We start from the raw sequence: 24,351 nt of genomic DNA, 5'->3' as shown, positions 1-24,351 counted from the left end.
ACCAGGTTTTTTATTTTTTAATTTGTTTTTTTTTCTGACAGAGACAGAGAGGGATAAACAGGGACAGACAGGCAGGAAAGGAGAGAGATGAGAACCTTCGTTGATGCGCCTTAGTTGTTCTTTTATTGCATTCTCATCTGTGCCTTGACCAGGGGGCTATAGCAGAGCGAGGGACCCCTTGCTCAAGCCTTGACCATGGGGTCATGTCTGTGATCCCACGCTCAAGCTAGTGAGCCTGCACTCAAGCCAGGGACCTTGGGGTTTTGAACCTGGGTCCTTTGTGTCCCAGTCCAATGCTCTATCCACTGCACCACTGCCTCCACAGGCCCAGGTTTTTTATGTTAATATCATTTCCTTAGATAGCCTATTGAAACTGATCAAAAGTCCATTTCTTTTTTAGGAAGTATTATCTAGGAAGAACAAACTACTTTCTGGACAGTGGCACAGATATTTCTATGTCTTGATGAGCAATGTACAGAAAATTTAGAAACAAATGACTTCCCTCAAATTATGTCAATTTAAAAGACAAAAGTTTAGTAAGCTTGGCCTAATAGCATCTTAAAATTATTGATTGTTTGAAATAGTTGGGAAAACTCTATAGTGCTATTCATGTCCTGACTGGTGGTGGCACAGTGGATAGAGCATCAACCTGAGACACTGAGGTCCCAGGTTCGAAACCCCAAGGTTGCCAGCTAGAGCTCAGACTCACTAGCTTGAGTGCAGGGTTTCTGACTTGAGTGTGGAATCATCAGTATTATCCCATGGTAACTGGCTTGAGCCCAAAGGTCTCTGGCTTTAAGCCCAAGATCACTGGCTTGAGCCCACAATCACTGGCTGAGTAAGAGATCACTGAATCGGCTGGAGGCCCCCAGTCAAGGCATGTATGAGAAGCAATCAATGAACAACTAAAGTGCTGCAACTACAAGTTGATGTTTCTCATCTCCCTTCCTGTCTGTCTGTCTCTCTCCCCCCAAAAAAAAAGTTGTTAAAAAAGTAAAGTGCTGTTCATGTAAAAATTCCAATAATATGTATTTTAGATTATCAGTTCTTCAAGGTCAAATATGATTTTCTGAAGGTTCTTCTGAAGGATATCTTGTAAGACTGGTACCACTAGAAAGTATTTATATCTCTAAATGGTTTAATGCATGTGATTTGACTACTCAAAAAGCATTGTGTTCATAGACATAATGATACTGTGCTTGCCTGCCATTCAAGACAAATTAACTAGACACTATATTAAATTTACTAGAACTGCATAGTAATGTGGCCATAATGCTTATAAAATTTCATCCCATTGAATGAGTTATCAGCATTGGAAAGGAATAGTTTTTGGTTACATAGTTCAACCTATAAACATTATCATGTAGGGAGATATTCAAATTCCAAATTGTCCAAATGAACCCTAAAGGGTTCAATTTTAGCTTTGTTATAAATATAAATCCATGTGGAGTATGGACCCCACTTCATTATTTTTACCATAACAAAAGCCTGACTTCATTCATACAACAGACTGAAGTGAGCAACAGAAGTTCAGTGTCTGCTCACAAGCTTGAAATACAAACTCATAGAAAATGAAGACTTTATTAAATGAACCCATCTTACATTAAGGTGGGCTTCCTAGAGTCATGTGTTTTATGTAAGGTTTATACCATGATACTGAAATAATTATCTTAATTTTTAAATTTAGTTCAACAAATATTTTTTGAGCATAATTAAGGGTTAGGCACTGTGCTAAATCCTAATACCATTAAAATAATAATATAATTTCTCTTATTTAAAATATAAAATTATAGCAGTAAATAAAAAGACAACTCTGTTTTCTGGATGGGCTCAGATCATCAGCCAAATATGATCCCTTTGGTGCCATGGGAATGAATTTTCTAAGAAAATTCACTCATAAAACAATCTAGAGGTAAATCTTTAAAATTTAAATTAGTCGTCTTATTCTGTACAAATTATGTGTTAGATAAGTTATTCACATATGTATACAAAAAATTCATTCAAAATGTAAATAAATCTTTTGTATGTCAGCTAACATAGACATTTGAACTGATGATAATGTGTCAGTCTAAATGTGCATGATAATCTAACTGTAGTATGGCATCTGCTCTACCCACTTTATTCTGCAAATAAAATCAAAACAAATTTAGCCATTAACATAAGTCTAATTCTGTTACACATAAAAAAATAACCAAAAATCAATTTTGGAAACAAAAATATTTTATATGAATGATTTTTCTCTGTTTCTATGTACTTTAGGGAATAAGTTGATATGTATTAATAATGTGAGAATATATTATATTCTGGAATAGCAGTAGATTAATTCAAGAGTTAAGTATTAAGGCTGTAGCAGCTCACTATGCTAAGCCCAATAGGAGAGAAAAAAATAGGATTTTGGTATCACATTTAAAAAGTTTTTACTCTAAATCTTTTTCTGATTCTTCATTTCTAATTGCTAAGAGCCACCAAAATGAAACAGATAAAATGCCCAAAATATTTAGGGAAGGGAGAAAACACTGCTGATTGCCATAGAGATAATAAACCTGATAAAGGAGAGGTTAGAATGAATTTTTTTTGAAGTGTGAAAATGAAAAAGAACTGAGGAATAAGTCTCCAAGAGCAGCTTCGTCAGACATGAACTTCAAGACGGAGGGAGGTAAGCCAGCAATGAGTGGTCAGAGTGAATAGGTAAAACTAGTGTCATTGAAGTGTGTATGTTCTGGTGGGTGGGGCACTAACCTGGAAGAAGGCAGAGTTTCAGGAAAGGTTCATAATTATCCATCCATTGTGAGTGTTATGGGAAAACAAATTTCACTTCTCCCCTTGCTCCTAGGCCAGTGATTCTCAAACTTTTTGAAGTCAGGTTGCATTTAAATTCCTAAAAATAATTGTAAGTGCACTATATACAGATATCTGAGAAATATATTATAATAATTAAGTCAAATATTAAAGAAAAAATATAAAGTACAAGTGTGCTTTTATGGTAATTAAAATAAATATGACACCTGGCCGGTTGGCTCAGGGGTAGAGCGTCAGCCTGGCGTGCAGAAGTCCCGGGTTCGATTCCCGGCCAGGGCACACAGGAGAAGCGCCCATCTGCTTCTCTGCCCTTCCCCCTCTCCTTCCTCTCTGTCTTTCTCTTCCCCTCCCGCAGCCGAGGCTCCATTGGAGCAAAGATGGCCCAGGTGCTGGGGATGGCTCCTTGGCCTCTGCCCCAGGCGCTGGAGTGGCTCTGGTCGCGACAGAGCGACGCCCCAGAGGGGCAGAGCATCGCCCCCTGGTGGGCAGGCCGGGTGGATCCCAGTCAGGCACATGCGGGAGTCTGTCTGACTGTCTCTCCCCGTTTCCAGCTTCAGAGAAATACAAAAAAAATAATAATAATAAATAAATAAATAAATATGACAAAATTAAATTTATTCTGACATTAAAAAACATTTTTATGTTACATTTTTTGAGTTATGCTTTTTAGGATTCGTAAAAAAGAGAGGTTAAAAAATTAAACAATGACAAAAAAGTTAACTTTTTATATATATAGATACATTCTTAGTAAGATTTAGTAAATTCAGCAGGTCCTAGCACAAATGTGTTAAGTTTTTTCATTCTTGTGTTTATGAGAAACATGAGCCTGATGTGTCCTAGCTATTTCTTCAATGTTTGGGCATATATTTAAAAGGCAAACTCTAATTTCCTTGTCAATGCATTGAAGAATTCCTCTCTTTTTACTCTTAATTGTGTTGAAGGTAGAAAATCCTAATTCACATAAATAGGATGTTGAAAATTGTAGTAAAATGTTCAAAGCTTTTTTAGATATTACCATATATTCTTCTTTTACAGAAATCCAAAAGGCTTCAAGAAACAATTCCTTATGTTTAATCATCAATCCAAAACCCCCACCATACATATCATCTTAACTTTACACCAAACAAAGGATAGAAGAAACTTGCCTCCAGTCTTTCCAGAGAACATGAAGGGTAGGTTAAACAATCCAGCACCACAGCTTAACAGCCTTTTGCAACCTAATCAGGCAAGTGAGGTGAGGAGTTGGCAGACTGTCAGCTTACAGCCAATTCCCCACACCTCTGTCCCCCAAAAATCTAAACTAAAAAAACCCTGTTGGTTTTTTGGTCCTCAACAGGCACATATTTCTCTGGAATACCATAGGGCACACCTGGAAGTCTTCTAGGGTGCACCAGTGCACCCTGGTACTCACTTTGAGAACCACTGGTCCAGGCCTTATTTTTAGCTTCTAGTATTGAGAGGAGATCTAACCAGACTGCAGAATGTTCTAAAGGCCTTAAAACAAATGTGATTAAAACAACAACAACAACAAAAAAACAACAATGTGATTTTGGGCAGTCAGAAGGACCAATGTAACGTGGTAAATCATAATGAAAATATCATTTTCACCATGCTGTAAAATTGTCACACTGACCGCTGAAGAAAAAATGCACAGTATCCAGAGGGCAGAGCATTCTAATTTAGTAAGAATGACTTAGTTTATAGAGTGGAAGTAGAAGATATATAGTTTAATTTTAGATAAGCATCTGTGTGATAGCTAGAAAATCATTGTGTGGCTTAAATGTTTTCAATGGATTTCTACCAAATCCTGTTAAATTAGTAAATTCTAAAATATCTGAATCTAAAAGAACAAACACCCAAATATAATCTTATCAATGACCTTATGAGGTAGTTAATTTGGGAATAATTTTTAAGTAGGTGAATATACTTAGATTAAGAAATGAGGGAACCTAATCCAAGTTTGTGATGTTAGGAAAGTTTGAAGGAGCGGGAAAGGTGAATTTAGTTTCTGTCTCTAAACCTTGTGCTTCTTCACCACGCTGCACTGGATCTACTGCCCAAAGTAAAGCAAAGTGAGTTATTGACCAGAAACTTAAATTATACTAAGTACAGTTTCAATGCTATTTGCACATTATTGTGTTCTAATTCTTTACAGTTTGGTAACTCATGTTTGATATGATGGAAATATTTATAAAAAGACTATTTGATTAATTTGAAAACCTGATGTTTCAAAGTCATCTGCATTAAAAAGATTACTTTAATCTATTCTAAATAAAATTAAATTGGAAAGCCATTGCTTACATCTTAAACATGGATCAAAATTTATTTTTCAAATTGTATTTACATTTAGTTATCATGAACCAAATTTGCAGAAATGAAATAGTTTTGATATAGCTATTTGCCAAAGTCTTAGCCAATGCTCAGTATTTCAAATTTCAGATGTAGTGGTATGTCCTTGAATGAAAAAGGGGGGTTCCAAAGTTAACTTCACAAATTTTAAGGACCAGATGTCTCCTCAGTGATTCATGGCAGGGCGATAATGATAACTGGGCGATCTTCATGGCAATGAAGTCAATAACTGGATAAATATCTTTTTTCAGAGTCAAATAGAAAACAAAAAAATCATATAGACAAAAAAACTTTGTCTTTATTCATTCAAATGAGCATCTTCTGTTGTTCAGACCCAAACCTCAGCATCCTCTTTGACTCCCTTCACAGTCTCCAGCCTCATGCTCTCTCAGGAAACTCTTTCACCTCCGCCATCTCATAAAGATGCACAGAATCCAAATACTTCTTACCTCATCATCTCCCACCCAAATCAATGCCATATCCTTAAAACTGGCTCTTTAATTCTGCCTCTCGTCCTGTTAAAATGTGAGTCGGATTGTGTCACTTTGTGGGCACCCTTCTCCGTCTGAGGAAACACTGAGTCCTCACCACCTGCTCTACTGCCCTCTGCTTTTAGCCCTGCCTTGTCCCCATTGCTCACAATGCACTCTGCTCCAGTCAGGGCTGGTGCACTTGCTATTCTTTCTGTCCAGACCACTCTTCCGAATATCTGCTTGGTTCCTTCTCCTTGCTTCCTTCAGATATTTGCTCCAATATCAGCTTATCAGTGAGGCCTATTCTGACTACCTGACCCTGACCTCTTACTTAAATGGAAATGTCACAAGGATGGGAAATTTCACTGTTTGCCTCACAGCTGTATTCAAGTGTGTTGCCAAGCATAATGCTATATAGTAGGTGTTCAGTACACATTTTTGAATGAATAAATGAATGAGTAAAAAAATTAATGACTATAATATGTGTCATTTAACCTCCATGTTAACAATGGCATAGGTGGAATCTCTCTTTGTTAAATATAATAAATCAAAGCGATCAACTTGATGGCCATGAAGTTGTAAATTCATTATAGCCAAGTACCACTGATTCATTTTAAAATTCTTATTAGATGAAATAAGGTTTCATTCTGTATCATTCTTCTATAAACTACTGAATCATTTCCTCATGAATAATTAGATTTTTTTCAATATAAAAATTTTTATCATAGAAATTTTACTGATCTAATTAATTCATTAAATACTTATCAGGGGGCTAATATATATAGGCATTGAATTAGTCTTTGGGATATACAAAAGAACAAGACAGAAAAACCTGGAGTTTACAGTTACAAAAACAGATATTAAGGCTCACCTTATGGACTGTATTATTAGGTGTCTGGTCATTTTTGTGCAATGAGAACCATTGACAGGATATTTGAGAACTGGGGAAGGGTGAGTGCTAGTTATATATTCCGCTGGAGCCTCCCTGCCAAGTCCCCACTGATGGATAGTGAGTGTTATTCTCTCCTGTTGGGTGAGCCTCTCCATACATTTGCATACTTGAAGCTTTAGGAACTGTCCCTTTTCTTACTCTCTCACACCTCCAGGGATGCTAACCACTCCTCCTTGACTATCTGATTATTTTTCTCTAACTAATTTTATAATAAATCATAATTATATTACTGTAACAGTCCCTTCATTAATTATACTTTATGATTGCATCATTTATTTTCAATCCACCCATGAATGATAAAGGTGATTAGAAAAAATACCTCTCTGGTGAAGAAATAAACAATGTGAGTCTTGAGGAAGGCAACCATGTGGAGATCCAGGAAAGAATATCCTAGGCAAAGGTAACATTGAGACAAAGGTGCTAAGATGGGGATGAGCTCTAAATGTTTGTAGAATTGAAAAATATCGGCTCAAGTGTACTGAGGAAAGGGGAGGTTTATAAGAAATGAGGGTGGGATCGAGGCAGGTACCAGATCTTTGATTTTGCATTAATGTCTCTTTTATACAGAAAAAAAAAAAACAAAAACAAAAATGAAGCAAGAAAATTGTATTAGAAAAAGATAATGTTTTGTACGGTATACCTTTACTTAATTCTGTTTATTTGTAACTTCTACAAGGAGTGAAAGGAAACTCACTAAAAATAAATTATTTACATTTTAATTTTCCTTTATGTGTAGTACATTTTCTTAAGTCATTTAAATACTCTACCATGAAAAAAAAAAGCATAAAGGAAGTAAATATTTAATAGGTTGAAACTTCTCCAGGAGATACTTTTCATATATTCTATAATATTAAAAGGAATAATTAACTCATTGAAAAATAATATAAAAATCAAGTTTATAAAGCAGTTTATCATTTAAAAAAATCTACCTTTATTGCTTTCATCTATTTATGAGACCAATATTACCTTCTAAGAAATGCAGATTTTTATTTTGTTGGAGTCACCTTTGGTTATCTCCTTTTCTCTTGTACTTACATTGGGTCAATTTCACCTGTCTCCTCCATTCAAGAAGAAATTAACTGCTTAAGTCTTCTTTTTTCCTTCTTGTTCTCCCATCTTCTCATTTATCCTTTTTAGTATTTACATATTTAAAATCGCATTGCTATTCTCTTGGTGTACCTTTAGCAAGTTTATAGGCTATCTTTTAGATTTTTGTTTCTTTTTTCTAAGTGAAATCACATTCTGAAAGAATGTTGCTACTCCCTGAAACATACTCATTTCTGGTCAATATATTATCTTGATGTAAAAAGTGGTTTTGGTAGTGGATAGCACCTAGGAATAATTCCTGGCGTGCGTTAGATGCTTAGTTAATGTTTGCTGACAGGAAAAAGGCTTAAGAATTCAGGTTCTGGTGGTAAGGAGACAAGACAATATGACCACTTACTCTGTGGCATTAGGAGATATTTAGCTTATCTAAACCTTAGTTACCCACCAACTATAACATTAAAGTTATAATAGTGTCAATCCTGTAGAATTGATTTTTTCTAAGAATTCAATGACAAAATGTATGCAAATAGCTTAGCTAGAGTCTAGCAGATAGAAAGCACTCAAATGTTAGCTATTGTTTTTAGAAGTAAATATTTTATAACCCAAGAATAATACATTTTAACAGGTAGTAAATTTTAACTGTAAAATTTTAGCAGGATTTATTGGTGAATTATTTCATTATTTATTGAAAAATTTAAAAATAAACATTAACTTATTAGTGAGCATGTTTGGTGGAAAGCAGAAATCTTGGAGACATTTATTTCTACTTATAATTTATATGGCTATATGTTCAAGAGTAGGATATTACTTTTTTAATATATATATAATTCATAAATGGCATAGTGTTTAGGTGAAGAATGAAGCTATTACCTTGATCCCAAGTGGACTGAAAATACTAAGTGTTTGTTTTTAAATTAGAACTGTTTTGTTATTACCAACTTACATGTTAGATGAGGTTGTCAAAAAATCTAAATAATCACCCCCAATATATGTATGCTTGTGCGTATAGTGTGTACATGTACACACAATATGGTGGAGTATTAAAGTAGGACATTATTCTTTAAAAACTGGAATCTTCTTTCTGCCAAGGAGACAAGGTATTTCTTTATAAAAACGTTTCTTTACTGGATAACTCCTTTCCACCTGTACTTGGTCCATGAAGAATAATGTCAATTCCATCAAGCATACATTTATAGATTAGTTATAGCACAGTGCCACTTATTAAAATGGATCAGTTTCAAAGAAAATCATTGAGCTTTGGAACTGACACTTATTTAGGGACACTACTTTAAAAGTCTTCTATTTTCCAATACCTATAATGAAGCAACATGCTTAAGTTTATAAATGTTGATATTAGAAGAGTTCAAATGGAATCTAAAACTCTTTTTTCTTGGTCAGTGTTCTTTTTACTAAAACACTGTGGTCATTTTGTTCTGGTCCTGCTACCCTGAAATCTTCACTTAGTAGGTCAGATCCATTTAAGCTGTCTGGCTTGGGTACCACCATGATGTTCCTCATGCTTTAGACAGGATTATGGATGAAGCTGCTTCACTTCACAGCCTTCTTTATCAGTGCACATATTTGGTTATCTGAACCATCAGAAAATCCCTGTCTCGCCACAGAATATTTAGATGTCATTTCAATCCTTTCTTTTTTGTCTATTATACAAAGGCACTATTGTGCCTCTGAGGATTTTTTTATTTTGGGCATGTGCATGTGTACTAGACTATATGTCAGCCACAGAGATCCCAGAATGAACAGGAATAGTGGGAGGTGGGAAGTGTGGAAGGAATCAATATTCTCACTATATACTTTTGTACTTTGTAAATTGAAATCACATTACTCTAGGTATTATAGGTTCTATTTTCTAACAGCATTTTGGGAAGACTAATAAGTATAGTAAGCTTTTACAAAGATGTTTTCCAGAGCTCATGGGAAAGGTAAAGGAAATACATTCTCATAAATAAAGTTGAGATGAAGGCCAATCCAGCCGCCTATATGTGGAATATTTTTTTAATATGTGGAATATTTTAAGAAAAAATGATATGTGATCTTGAAAGCCATATGTTATTAGAAAATAGTTTTATTTAAGAAAAATATATAAAAAGAAATATATAAAAATTGCTTATATTTGATGTCATTGAGTAAATAATATTGTTGATTCTGAAAGAAAATATTGCTATTCTGATGGGAAGACTCATGAATAAATATGTATTTATGATATTTCTAATGATTTTATAAAAAGCAAGGAATTCTTCCTGAAATTTGTAGATGGCTTAATTGAAATGAAATTTCAATTTTTATTAAAACACAGTGTAGTGGTATGAAAATTGCTAAAATTAAAAAGTGACCAGGAAATGATTTTATACTAATATATTAAAATTAACCACCTACAGTTTTTTCCTCTTAACTATTTCCTGAATAAATTATGCAGGTCAAAAGCTCTTTTGCTGTGGAGAAAAGCTAAATTATCCCTGCTACCTTCCACTTAAGCTGTATTTCTGTGCTCTTGTCATTGGGCCAGGGGTTAATTGGCACAACAGACCCCTCAGCACTTTTCCCAGTTTTGGTGTTGTCCAAAAGAAATAGCTCATTAAAAACTCCAGTCTAGATGTTACTACAGTAGGTGGTGCTGTAACTACTTTTCAAGAACCACAATCACACAAGCAGTCCTCCTGGTGTTCTATATTCTTTGTCATGTAGATTTCCTGTTCCTTTCCTTGTCTGCTCCATCTGGAGGGCCCTGGGCGCATGTACAAGACTCAAGAGCGCCTAAACACAGACACATCAGCTGGGGCTGCCCCTGCTCCAGATAGCAGAGAGAGATTTTACTGGCACAATGCACCAGGGTCTTATGCCAGCTCCAGTTTGTTTGCCGATGTTGAGGTGAGGAACATGGAAGTGGGGCTAGGATGGAATGACATTTGAGGCAGCCAAAGCCTCCATGTGTCTTTCTGCCGAATGTGCTAAGCTGTAGACCCTGCAGTGGTTTCAAAAACAGTAAAAAAAATATTTTACTCATTAATTTTAAAGTCCTGCTGACTTTGTGAACTCAATATAGCAGATTTTAAGTGATTGATGAAATGAAAAGCCCCAGCCTGACCAGTAAGCTCGGCAGTCGCTGCTCTCAGCACCGTGCCCTTCTGCTCATTAGCGTGCTTCCTTTTCCACTGCCTGAGCCAAGGACGCTGTCAGAGCTGGAAGGCTCAAGCCCTCTGCAGACAACTGCTTAAGATGGAGCTTGCGTTGTCTCCCTGTGGTCTTATGCTTTCTTCCTGACTCTCTTCTTACTTGGGTCAACTGAAGGACTTCAGCTTCTTTCTCACAGTCCCTAATGTCCTCATAATAACTTAATTGGAAAGGCATGGCTCTATTTATACCTGCCTTTTGATATTTCAATCTATATGCTACTTTTTCTTTATTATTATTATTATTATTATTATTATTATTATTAAGTGAGAGGTGGGAAGGCAGGGACAGACTCCTTCATGTGTGTCCTGATCAGGATATACTCGCAAGCACCCTACCAGCTGATGCTCTGCTCGTGTGGGCCGCTGCTCTTTTTCTCAGCAACTGAGTCATTCCAGCACCTGAGGTGAGGCCATGTAACCATACTCAATACCCAGCACCAACTTTGTTCGAACTATTCAAGCCATGGTTGTGGAAGAGGAAGAGAGAGAGTTGGGAGGAGGGGTGGAGAAGCAGATGGTGGCTTCTCCTGTGTGCATTGACCGGGAATCGAATCTGGGACTTCCACATGCCAAGCTGACACTTTTCTGCTGAGCCAACTAGCCAGAGCCTACTTTTTATTTTCTCTTGTCTTAGTTACCTTTTTTTTTTTACCCCTTCTGGCCTTATCTGCTCATTGATCACTTTTATTTTATTTTTATTTTTTATAATCTCAAAAGGTGAATGGAATTTCTTATTTCTATTTTAATTGCTTTGGTCTAATTTCAGAAGCTACTTTTTCATTTTTTTTAAGTTAGAAGAGGGGAGATAATGAGACAGACTCCTGCATATACCCCAACTAGGATCTACCTGGCAACCCCTGTCTGGGGCCAATGCCCAAATCAGCCGAGCTATTCTCAGTACCTGAGTCAGAAGATGCTTGGACCAACTGAACCATCCTCAGCACTTGGGACTGATGCTCAAACCAATTGAGCCACTGGCAGTGAGAAAAGAAGAGAAAGAGAAGGGGGAGAGAGAGGGGAAGAGAAGATAGTCACTTCTCATGTGTGCCCTGACCAGGGATTAAACCTGGATATCCACATGCCCTCTATCCACTGAGCAACCAGCCAGAGCCACTTTTTCATTCTTAAGGCAACATTTTCTACTCCTTAAATTAAAATATATGGCTTAAGGTAGGCATTATCCTAGGTACTATGTTGTCAAGAATCATGTAAAGACAGTATTACACCTTGAAAACTACAATTCAGAGAGACTAAATAACTTGCTTGAATCACTCAACTATTGAGGGTTAGTGTTGCTATTTGAAAGCAATTATGTCAGTCTCTCATCTCTGTTTCTTTTTTCCAGTAAAAAATGATGCTTCCAATTGCTTTTATTTTATTTTAAATGCTTAATTACCAAAATTTAGCTCTAGGCTGCCCTTAAAGGGGCTAATTCCCTTCAGTTCCACACTTCCAAATAATTCAGTTGTTCCAACTGCCAGAATAACAAACTGTGTTTGTTTCACAATTTTGGTCTACCCTAGGATATTGGTCAGCTTACTCCTTTTCACTGAGTTCTCACGTATGTAACAGTATGTGTATGGAGCCCCTTGTCTCATCATTAAAGGTAGAAGAAAGCATTCTCATATTGTCAAAAGTCTCCAAGAACAATCCCATTACCAAGAGAAATGAACAAATAGCTGAGCCAAATAGGCAACCTTTGGGAACTTCATGTGGATTTCATTTTCTCTTTGTTCTTTTGATACTACTCTGGGAACAAGTGAATGGTAAAACTATAAAGCATTGCAGCCACAGGAAAGTGATGCAGTGTTCTCAGTTCTTAAGTGTTTGGAGGCACCTGGTGTTTTCCCATGCAGGCACTGTATATTGCAGTTAAGTGTCATGCCACTTCCATAATGCATTAGTTTACAGAGTTAATAGGTTCCATTCGTCTGAAATCTTGCATAAAATTGCAGTGGCATCGAACATTACTGTCATTCAAGATGTGCAATATTGTACCAAAAATTAACCACAGATGCCATCTTAAAACAGCTGCAGACTTCGATTTAGCTGCAGCAGGAAGAAAATGTTGTGCTATGGAAGTTGGCCAGAAGAGCAATGGAGATAGGCTGTAATTGAGGAAGAGATAAAAAAAAAGTGAGGTCAGGCTGCCAAAAAGACAGACCTGAAAGTGGGTAACCCATGATCAGTGACAATTCCCAAGGACTCCAAGTCCTGGAAAAGAGTGGGAATTCGGCGTAAGTGATGCCTGAGGGAGCTGATGAAGTTTTAAAGCAGGCGGTCTAATCAGAAAAATATTTACAGATAGAATTAAAGCTAAAAGAAAACAGCTACAAATGTGATAATTCATTTTAGGACTTACTGTAGGCAGGATATTGATTTAGGAATAAACTGCTAGAAAAATGATTGATGCTTGAAGTGATCAATGTCTGAAAAAATGAGTTCTGGAGTATAGGAAGTCAAGGCCAAGCCTGACTATTACAGGACTCGAGACTCACTACCCTTGGACCTGAAGGCTATCTTCTGATAATGGACTCTCAGAAGGTTAACTAGCTCTATCTTAGGAAAAACTGTGGGAGGATTCAGTTGGTTTAATTTTGTACTCAAAGCTGAGGTGGCAAAATTTTATTTCAACTGAATTGTGGGCTTGTGAGATTCTCATTCACTCCAGGGCCATCTGCCTTTTTGCTATTCATTTGGCTCATTTAGTCATAAGTGGGTAGGATGGTCTCAATAGTTTTGGTTCCCGTTCAATTCAGATTTCTGCTTGGGAAACAGAAAAGGCCAGTGACAGCTGTTGCAATGTCATGGTTCTTTTTCCTCTGTGTGAGCCAGAAGGTGGCTTCCCCATGTACTTGACTGTTAACGGAGTAAGCAGCCAGTAAGCCTTTCCTTCATCCTCATGTTTGGATCTCAAAAACTATTGTCTTTCTTGCCTATGGTGCACCTAGTTTAAGAGAGTAGACAAGGTGGTCTTCAAATCAGTAATTGACTTTGTTGATGGTGTTGAGGAGAGAATGGCTACTGACTATTATGGCTCAGTTAAACCTTTTGACTTTTACCCTTAACTTGAATCTTTCCCCAGGTTCAGAAATGAAATGTTGACTGTTTGATTAGTAATCAGGAGATATATTAGGTGCCTTACAAGTTATTAGAGATATTCTAGCCCTGTTCAGATTTAAGGGAGGGGGAGGAATGTCTCTATTGCCAAGATATAACCTTGTTTTCTTTCCTTTTTTTAAACAAAAAGGATAAAAACTTGAGACATAACCACCTGCTGTTCAATCAGTGCTTCAGGAAAGTAAAGCAGGCGTAGAACCAAACCAATCGGGGTTTATTTGGGGGTGGGGAGCAGGGAGGCAATTGAGCCTGGTGTTTCAAAATCCAAAAAATTACAGTATCATTTCAAAGAACTTTCTCTCCATAGAAAAAAAAAAAAACTTTAAACGTTTTGGAATTCAGTGATGATGAGGATGATGAGGATGAGGATGATGATAAAGTGGAGCTAATGTTTATTGGGCACTCAGTTTGCCCAGCAGTATTATCTGAAGTTTATCTATATCGTCTTATTCATCTCTGCAAATAATCTGTGCTGTAAGTACTATTTTATTCCTCATTTTACTGATGTAGCAGCTGAGGCATAGAATAGTTCACTGACTCTCCCAGGTACCATGGCCAGTGCCTGGTGGAGTGATTATACAAACCAGCAAGTTGGTTTGTATAACAATCAAGTTGGCACTCTGGTTCTAGACTTTTTTGTTTCTGTGATATAGAATCTCATGCTGTATGGAAATCCTATAGTACTTAATATTTTTATTAAGCTGCTGAATGGAAAAAAGTTCTGCAGGTGTGTTCTAAAACTATGAACAAACAAATCCAATAGAATACTATTATATTATATTATATTAATTATATTATATTATATTATATTATATTATATTAATTATTATATATATGATTTTTTCACTTTATAATGATCCAAATCTCAGTCATATTTAAGAAATAACTATGTGAGGAGTGGCTATTTTATGAAAGGGCTCATCACTTTATCAGAAAGATTGAGTAAAGACGTCCTTCAAATGATAGGTTTTGTACAATTCATATAAATATATTTCATAATAATTCAGTTTTGGCAAAAATCTTAGACCAAGTTTATTTTGAATGCTGAGCCTTGCTTTCATGTTACTTTTATTTAATTAATAGAAATGTTTTATGAAATTGTGGGACATGTTAGTGAATGTATTCACTGAAACTCTCTGAATTGCAAACTTTTTTTTTCTTTTTTTTGTATTTTTCTGAAGTTGGAAACGGGGAGGCAGTCAGACAGACTCCCGCATGTGCCCGACCAGGATCCACCCAGCATGCCCACCAGGGGGCGATGCTCTGCCCAACTGGGGTGTTGCTCTGTTGCAACCAGAGCCATTCTAGTGCCTGAGGCAGGGGGCATAGAGCCACATCCATCTCCCAAGCCAACTCTGCTCCAATGGAGCCCTGGCTGCAGGAGGGGAAGAGAGAGACAGAGAGGAAGGAGAGGGGGAGGGATGGAGAAGCAGATGGGTGCTTCTCCTGTGTGCCCTGGCCGGGAATCGAACCCTGGACTCCTGCACAGCAGGCCAACGCTCTACCACTGAGCCAACTGGCCAGGGCAATTGCAAACTTTTTATTTATGATTTAGAGTTTCTTTCAGCAAGCTTTCTTTCTCTCTCAATCGTTTTAACTGTGGTAAGATCACTTAACGTGAAGTCTGTCCTCACAACAAATTTATAAGTGCACATACTCATTGAATAGCAACTCTCAATTCTCTTAATTCTCTGGGACCATATTTTTAGAAGTATCATTAATAGCATGTGCATCAAGTCATTCATGATGGTCTACAGAAATATGGATTTTTATATACAACTTTGGTTTTCTTACACTTAGGAATAAAAGTTTGACTATATGTCATTTTTTTATAAAACATCAGGTGAGAATACTTAAATTTATGAACTATTTTGTGTAGTTTCCAAATCAAACAGAAGTTGTCCAGGCATAGATGATGTTATACAGTGTTACTTACCTTAAATTCAATGATAATTGAAGCATTGGATTATTGGACAGAAACTTTCTACCTATCTCAGAAATATAATCATATTTTCTTTCTTTGGGCTATATACTCTTTGTTATGGCAAAATAGTGACTCCTTAGCTAACAATGACAGACAGCTGTTTTAAATTTTCTTTTATCTCCCAAACAAGGCATGGTTTATTTTTATAAATTTAGAACACATTTGGAAGTTCTTTATATTGGAATGCTGAAGTCCGGGCTTTCTATTCTATACTTCTATACATGACAAGGAACAACAGGATATCATTCTTTCTGTGAGCTCTGACCTGGGGCCACTCCTATAAATTCTAAAATGTTATTGAAGCTTAAATTCGGGTCATGTCACAAGATCTTTATATGTCACAGGCATTTTAAGTCCTTTAAACAAATTTGATCATCTCAAGTACTAAATATATTTTTTCACTTACAAGCTATAGCAAAAGTAGGTTTATAGTTGTGAGTACATAAAATACAGAGTTTATTCTTGTATTATTATTTGTTATTATTGGGGTTTTTTATATGAACTACTGTAAATCTACTTTTGCCCCACCCTGTATTTATCTGGGATCATTGTTATAGACAATGGAACTACCAACCATTATCTAACTCTTGTGAAAAGATTTAGACATAGAAATTATATTGATATCCCACAAAATGTGCAATAAACTTCTCATGCTAGAACTTTCAACTTTGATTCATTTCAGTAACCAAATGATAAACCCATATTTAGTTATTTATAAAACAACTACTTGAAAAACATGCAGGCAAAGTTTCTGAGAGGCCTGTGATTAACTTTTACATTTTGCTAATAAATCTTTGACATGAGATTTGAAAACCTGTTTTTGGAGAAAATGAATGGTGAGAAAAATGGCACTCAATACAGAGAACAGAAGTGTCTTATGTAGAATGTGAATAGGTCCGTCTAGTAGAAAAGTGATAAAAAATAAGACTAGAAAAGTAAGTTTGACTCAGATTGAAGAGAGCTAAAAATGCAAAATAGGAATTTCACCATTTTTCTTTAAGGAATATCATTGTAGGTTTTTTGGTAAGGGATGACATTGTTACAGCAATATTACATAAAAAGATCTTTCAACATTTTACAGGACAGACTGGTAGTGAGTTTGTTATAATAACCTATGGAAAAGGTGAAGAGGGCAGAAATAAAAGTGGTGGTGAGGAAAATGGAAAGGGCTCATGTGGATTCCAGAGCCTGGAGGATGTTTGGCACACGCTATTCTTCTCTCTTCTCTCTGTGTAATTCCTTAACTTCAGGTCTCAGCGGAAATGTCCTTTCTCAGGATATTCTTCCTTGAACCCCCATGTTAGCATCCCACTCCATTTAATGCTTTCCAAAGCTATGTTCTTTACCTTACAGTGTTAGAGATACTTATAATTTTTAATTAGTTATTTGCAATTATTTTAAAGGTATTCCTACCAGACATTAAACCTGCAAGGGAGAGACTATTTGTTTTGTTCACTACAGTACTGCCAGTACTAACAGATATGTATTCAACAAAGTTTTGTGGATTGACTGACCTAGTTAGTGTTGGGCTATTACTGACTTATTTAATATAGAGGGAAATGAAAGAAGATGATTGGGTGAAAGATTCAAGTATAACTCCTATTTTTGAAACTCAATAGCATGTTAAACAGTTATTGTTTTATCATTTATACTTCAGAATAAGTAACTTTTATATGTTTTCCAATGAGCAGTTTCTGTGGACTGATTAAAGAAGTGAAAATTCATATTTTCACTTAAAGAAACAGGAAGAGAGTACTACTAAATCTAGGAAATAGAGAATTGAGCAGCTGAGGATTTAGCAGAAAGATTGTGACCTTGACTAAAGTTATATGGAGAATCACACAATTTTGTGAGTGGACTGGCACAAAGCCACCATTATTTCTTAAAAGTTATACACAAACTATTAAGACAAATCCTCTGTCCTTGACAGTCCTAGACTCAGAGAATCAGAGAGTTGGAAAAGAAGTCAAAGACAGATCATGTCTCAATTCTTGATTCCTCTTCACAGTATTCAGCCTTTTAGTCATCAGGCTTTGATAGAAACCTTAAGAAAGGAAAGCCTTTATGGCCCTGGCCAATTGGCTCAATGGTAGAACGTCAGCCTGGCATGCAGGAGTCCTGGGTTTGATTCCCGGCCAGGGCACACAGGAGAAGCACCCATCTGCTTCTCCACCCCTCCTCTTCTTCCTCTCTGTCTCTCTCTTCCCTTCCCGCAGCCAAGGCTTCATTGGAGCAAAGTTGGCCCGGGCGCTGAGGATGGCTCTGTGGCCTCTGCCTCAGGCACTATAATTGGTCTGGTTGTAACAGAGCGACTCCCCAGAGGGGCAGAGCATTGCCCCCTGGTGGGCATGCCGGGTGGATCCCGGTCAGGCGCATGTGGGAGTCTGTCTGACTGCCTCCCCGTTTCCAACTTCAGAAAAATTAAAAAAAAAAAAAAAAGAAGAGAAAGCCTTTCTAGTTTTTTTTTTTTTACTTGCACCAGTAGGTACTGATTCAGAAGCCAGTCGAAACAGGAAACATCAAATCACAGCTAAATACATTCTTTCCCACAATGCTTAGCCATCTTCTCTAATATTTTGCAGAGGAAAGCAGTGTGCGTGTATTCCATCCTACTCACTGGTACTACTTATTGCTACTAATTATATGTGAGTGTCTTTATTAGAAAAGGTGCTGTGGTGAGAGCTATGCATTTTGTCAAGAGTGCTTCTTCTTAGCAAACAAATCAGTACTTGGGCAAGCTGTCAATTGCAGAATCACACTATGATTTTCTTTGAGTAAAGCAGGCTTTTCTAAATAATTGAATGCTGATTTTAAATGTGACTAAAGAATGATATTTTTGGTTGGATAGAAAATGGCAACTCTTAATGGAGCCTAAAATATCAAAGATTACTCATCTCTACTTCATTAAGAACCTTTGATTCAAAACCTAATGTTTCAGAATTGTTTCTGAATTTTAGGCCCACACTTGACTCTGAGCTTATATTGACCGGGGCTGAATTAAATTTTCCTTAAAAAAAAGTATTTTAAAAGAACTCTTAAAATTTAATATAAAGAAAAACAGCCCAATAAAACATGGGTCAGACACAGCACAAAAATAAACAAGTGGTTGATAAGCACATGAAAAGATGTTCGATGTCATTAATTATCAGAGAAATGCAAATTGAAACTACAATGAGATGCCATTTCATACCTACTAGAATGAATAAATTAAACAAAAACAAAATAAAAACTGACTATGAAATATTGTAGATGATATGAAACAGCAAAACTCTTATACATTACTAATAGAAATATAATATGGAATAATCACATTGGAAAAACAGTTTGAAAGATTCTTTTTTTTTAATTTTTTTTTAAATTTTATTTATTCATTTTTAGAGAAGAGAGAGACAGAGAGGGAGAGAGAGGAGAGAGAGACAGAGAAAGAGAAGGGGGGAGGAGCTGGAAGCATCAACTCCCATATGTGCCTTGACCAGGCAAACCCAGGGTTTCGAACTGGCAACCTCAGCATTTCCAGGTCGATGTTTTATCCACTGCGCCACCACAGGTCAAGCCAAAAGGAAGCATTTTTTTTCCTTTTAATTTTTTATTTTATTTGTTCATTTTAGAGAGGAGAGAGACAGAGAGAGGAGAGAGAGACAGGGGAGAGGAGCTGGAAGCATCAACTCCCATATGTGCCTTGACCAGGCAAGCCCAGGGTTTCGAACTGGCGACCCCAGCATTTCCAGGTCGACGCTTTATCCACTGTGCCACCACAGGTCAGGCGAAAGATTCTTTAAAAAGAAAAGTATCTATCTACTTTCTGAACCAGCAATTTTAAACCAATATTTATCCTAGAGAAATAAAAACATGTTTATGGAAGACTTGTGCATTTGCAGAGCAGGATGATTCATAGTAGTCAAAGACTGAAGATAGTATGTCCAACAAGTGAATGTACAAACAAGTGCTGTATATGAATATACACTAAAATATTGCTCAGCAATAAAATTAATTAATTGTTATTAAGCATTTCTTTATATTACTTCTTTCTTCTTAAGGAACAACATACTCCAGCCCTAGTTACTAAAAGCTCTTAATCAAAACTGGGCCTAAAATTGTTTTGAGCAAAAGAAATCAAACACGAAAGAGTACATTGAATGATTCGGTCTTTATCAGGTTCAAAAGCAAGCAAATTAACATGGTGATAGAGAGAGATCAGTGGTTTCTGGTATTGAGTTGGGAAATAGACTCAGAGAAAGATAGGACAACTTTCTTGGTGATAGAAGTTTTCTTAATTATATGATAGTACCATTTGGTGTATACAGTTGTCAATTCTGTCACACCATACACTTCAAGACTGTGCATTTTGTTGTATGAAAACTATACCTTAATAATGAATTAAAAATCAAGAGTCTAACAAAATTATTTTGGAGCATATATAATTTACTCAAGAGAATGTTAGCACTTTGGGAAGCATAAATTATATGCTGCTAATTATAAATGAGAATGTTACCAAAGCAGTTTTAAAGAGCAAACTGAAAAGGTTTATATACATATATAGAAATACTTGGTTATCAAAAGGTTAGTTACTGTGAAATTAATGCTTCCAAACATAATTTATTTTTCTTTTTAATTCAGATTCTTCTTGTCACCTATTAATCCAAATTAGTGAGAATTGCCTGACCTGTGGTGGCGCAGTGGATAAAGCGTCGACCTGGAAATGCTGAGGTCGCCGGTTCAAAACCCTGGGCTTGCCTGGTCAAGGCACATATGGGAGTTGATGCTTCCTGCTCCTCCCGCCTTCTCTCTCTATCTCTCTACCTCTCTCTCTCATTTCTAAAATGAATAAATAAAATAAAAATAAAATTAAAAAAAAAAACAGCTTCAAATTAGTGAGAATTTCTTGTGAAATTAATGTTAGTGCTATATCAAAAAAAATGTGGAAAGGCCTGATAGATTAAGCAACATGGAATTTTATGCTTATTATCAATTGTTAAATCAAAATTCAAGTATTATATTTGTTATTCAACATTGTTTGATTTCAACTGAAAACTAAAATTTATGACATTTGTAAATTTAAAAAATCATTTACAACAAATAGGTTGACGAAGAGAATATAAAATTACTTTAAGCTGCCTGACCAGGTGGTGACGCAGTGGATAGAGCATTGGACTGGGATGCCAAGGACCCAGGTTCGAGACCCAGAGGTCGCCAGCTTGAGCGTGGGCTCATCCGGTTTGAGCAAAATCCCACCAGCTAGAATCCAAGGTTGCTGGATCCAGCAAGGGGTTACTCAGTCTGCTGAGGGCCTGCGGTCAAGACACATGTGAGAAAGCATTCAATGAACAACTAAGGTGTTGCAAGGGCAATGAAAAACTAATGATTGATGCTTCTCATCTCTCTCCGTTCCTGTCTGTCTGTCCCTGTCTATCCCTCTCTCTGACTCTGTCTCTGTAAAAATAAATAAATAAATAAATAAATAAATAAATAAATAAATAAAATTAAGCAATTAAAAGGAACTATTCTTAACCATCCTCCAATATTATAGCACAGTATTTTTCTTGACATGTATTAAATTGCTTGTGGTTGACAATTTTTAATACTGACATTTCTGAAAAGCTTTTACTTTTATCTAGTGTATTTTATCCTACTTTTCTATATCTATGAAACATGTTTAAAAGTTCTATTTTATAGAATTTTTAAATACTATTGATAAAGCTTTTAATAATATGGATTCACTTATGTTACAGTCTCACTTAGGATGAATAATTTATGAAATGAATTTTTGGCACCTGAAGGAAGTAATAAAACAATCTGAATGGGCCTTTTAAGGCCAAAGTTAACAATTCTCCAAGAGGAAACATACCAAATATACCATTCATACTGACAAAAAAGAGAAAAAGATTTTAAAATTTTGTTAATAAACTATTTGAAGATAGTATATATGATACAAGAAATTTGAACTGAAAAAGGAATGTGGTTAAGAAAGAAGTTAAAACTACAAAGCAGAATCATAAAGAAGGCAGCAAGAGAGCAGCCTCTGAGAGAAAAAGCTTTGTTCATCCACGTCGAACCTGAAAACTACAATCAATTGGTGATATACTGACAAGTTTGAGAGCAGGTGTGTAATAGCAACATAGAAAAAAAAAGCTTCAAAACTAAGTAGAGTATAGAGTTCAAGACATTATAAAGACTGTTAAAAACCCATAGCTTCAAGGATAGTGAGGAAAATTTTCAAAAGTCATGGGGTTTAAATAGTGGAACATAACTGCATTTAATTCACAGTTCATGAAAATATGATAGTAACAGAAAGAAATACAATGAAGTATATTGGAGTGTTTTAAAACAAAATAATACATTCTGACCTTGTAGATAAAAAGAATTATTTTGGCCAATAAATTATATTTTGAAGAAAAAAACCTGATGTAAATTTGTAAGATTAGTAGCAATGACAGGACTCTTTGTAATTAAAGTAAATTATGTTGACTATATAATTTTGTTAGATGTTCATGATTGGCGGAGCTTACCTGCAAATCCAGTTAAGTGGGAGTGGCTTACACCCTTACCTGCTCTTACCAACACAGTAACGATAATGTGAATTGACATTTATCAAATACTCTTCCTGGTTCTTTTTATAAAGCAGTCCTCACAGCTGATGAGTGAATTACACTCCTTATTCTACAGGCTTGAAGAAGTTAAATAAATGACATAAAGCCACATAAAAGATAAAGAGTACAAGAGGCATTTAAGCATAGTCTTATGCTTATTCTAATTTTTTTTCTTTTTCTATTTCAGTCTCCTGTCTCTTTGCAATGCCCCATGTAATTAAAGAAAGTATAAGTTGATTTATCTCCTTATTTTCTATTAAAATAATGGAGCCTGATCAGGCAGTGGCGCAGTGGATAGAGCATCGGACTGGGATGCAGAGGACCCAGGTTCAAGACTCTGAGGTCGCCAGCTTGAGCTTGGGCTCATCTGGTTTGAGCAAAGCTCACCAGCTTGGACCCAAGGTCGCTGGCTTGAACAAGGGGTTACTTGGTCTGCTGTAGCCCCATGGTCAAGGCACATATGAGAAGGCAATCAATGAACAACTAAGGTGTGGCAACAAAAATACTAATGATTGATGCTTCTCATCTCTCTCCGTTCCTGTCTGTCTGTCCCTATCTATCCCTCTCTCTGTCTCTGAAAAAATAAGTAAATATTCTCTGAAAAAAAAAATAATGGAAAGAGGAAAGGCCCAGAAGAAGATAAATAATGCAGATATTCAGATAAATAAAAATAAATTTATATGAAGAGAAGAAGAGACAAGAAAGCAAACCATTGGAATCTTGGCATAAGTAATAGATGACATCTTCTTATTTAATTTAGTTGAGGGCATTTCCTTGTTTGAATATTGAGACTTCTTGAGATCTTATCTTTCCATCTTGAGAAAATGAAGCTATATCAAAAGGAAAAAATAAGTATACAGAGACTAGAGGTCTATATTTGTCATCTAAGCTCTGAGTTTCCTTTCAGGTGAATTCAAATATTATTTGGGTGATCATGTGTTAACTTATGAAATAGTTCTGCCTGGAGCCAAAGGAAGGACAGGCTTTGGCTTTTTAAGCTACTATTTTTCTGACTTATGAGAATACTGTCATTATCTAGACACAGATTTTCTGGTTATAGATACTTTTGATCATACTCATCTCTAAATTTTTACAGCTTTTTCTCTGAAACATTTTCTTGGCATTATTAGTACTTCATGTGAAAATAAGTAATTGCTAAAAATTACCCTAATGGAAGACATTTTATTTTCAAGAATACAGACCTTTCATGGGGTATGAGAAAGATCAATTGCTCTCTGGCAAACAGTTACTTCACTGAACGTGAATATAATATTACCGTGAATATCTTAGAAGAAAAGAATGATGAACAAACACCTGTTCTATACAGAGAAGAAGCTGATCCCTGTGTGTAGAAATTCATGTGTAGTTGTCTTCCTAAGAAATGTTGTAAAACCAAAGTGTAAGTTCACAAAATATAACAGAATAACTGTAAAGAAACTCCAGTGGTTGTACTTGTGACCGACAGACTATAAACTTTTGTAGATGCTTGATTTTAATACTGACTTACCACATCTGGTTGTATTATAGTTCAGGGCTTCTAAATTTTTGTAAGTCAGAGTACCTGTTATGTCTGTGTGTTGAAATGGCCTGTGCATGAGAGGGCTAGAGATTTATTATAGGTTGCAATGATTTTGGAGTTACTGAGATATCTACAGCATATATTTGTATGGAACTAGGTTGACTCCCAATTAGTTCTAGTCTCGACATGCTTTGTAATAATTGTATTGTGGGGAAAAAACTTTGAGGTAGGTCTCTATTGTTAATCTCATATTTACATAGTAACTCTGAGATTCAGAACCTTTTATGTGGTTTCAGAAAGGTATTTCTGATAGAAGAGGTTACACATCAT

At 36.0% G+C, this 24,351-nt stretch overlaps 2 protein-coding genes and 1 non-coding gene across 6 annotated transcripts in view; 1 reads left to right on the top strand and 2 right to left on the bottom strand.

The window, feature by feature from the left end:
• Positions 1 to 24,351, top strand: part of CTNNA3 (catenin alpha 3) — a 2,003,993-nt gene that overhangs the window by 772,764 nt on the left and 1,206,878 nt on the right. The window lies entirely within an intron of this gene.
• LRRTM3 (leucine rich repeat transmembrane neuronal 3) overlaps positions 1 to 24,351 on the bottom strand; it is a 178,719-nt gene that overhangs the window by 113,020 nt on the left and 41,348 nt on the right. The window lies entirely within an intron of this gene.
• Positions 15,383 to 15,458, bottom strand: TRNAS-GCU (transfer RNA serine (anticodon GCU)). Its single transcript has one exon. It is a non-coding gene; the product is annotated as a tRNA-Ser (tRNA).

This window comes from Saccopteryx leptura, chromosome 9 (assembly GCF_036850995.1).
Source record: "Saccopteryx leptura isolate mSacLep1 chromosome 9, mSacLep1_pri_phased_curated, whole genome shotgun sequence".
Classification (NCBI taxonomy): Eukaryota; Metazoa; Chordata; class Mammalia; order Chiroptera; family Emballonuridae; genus Saccopteryx; species Saccopteryx leptura.
The sequence above is the reverse complement of the archived record's forward strand: the minus strand, read 5'-3'. Positions and strand labels throughout refer to the sequence as shown.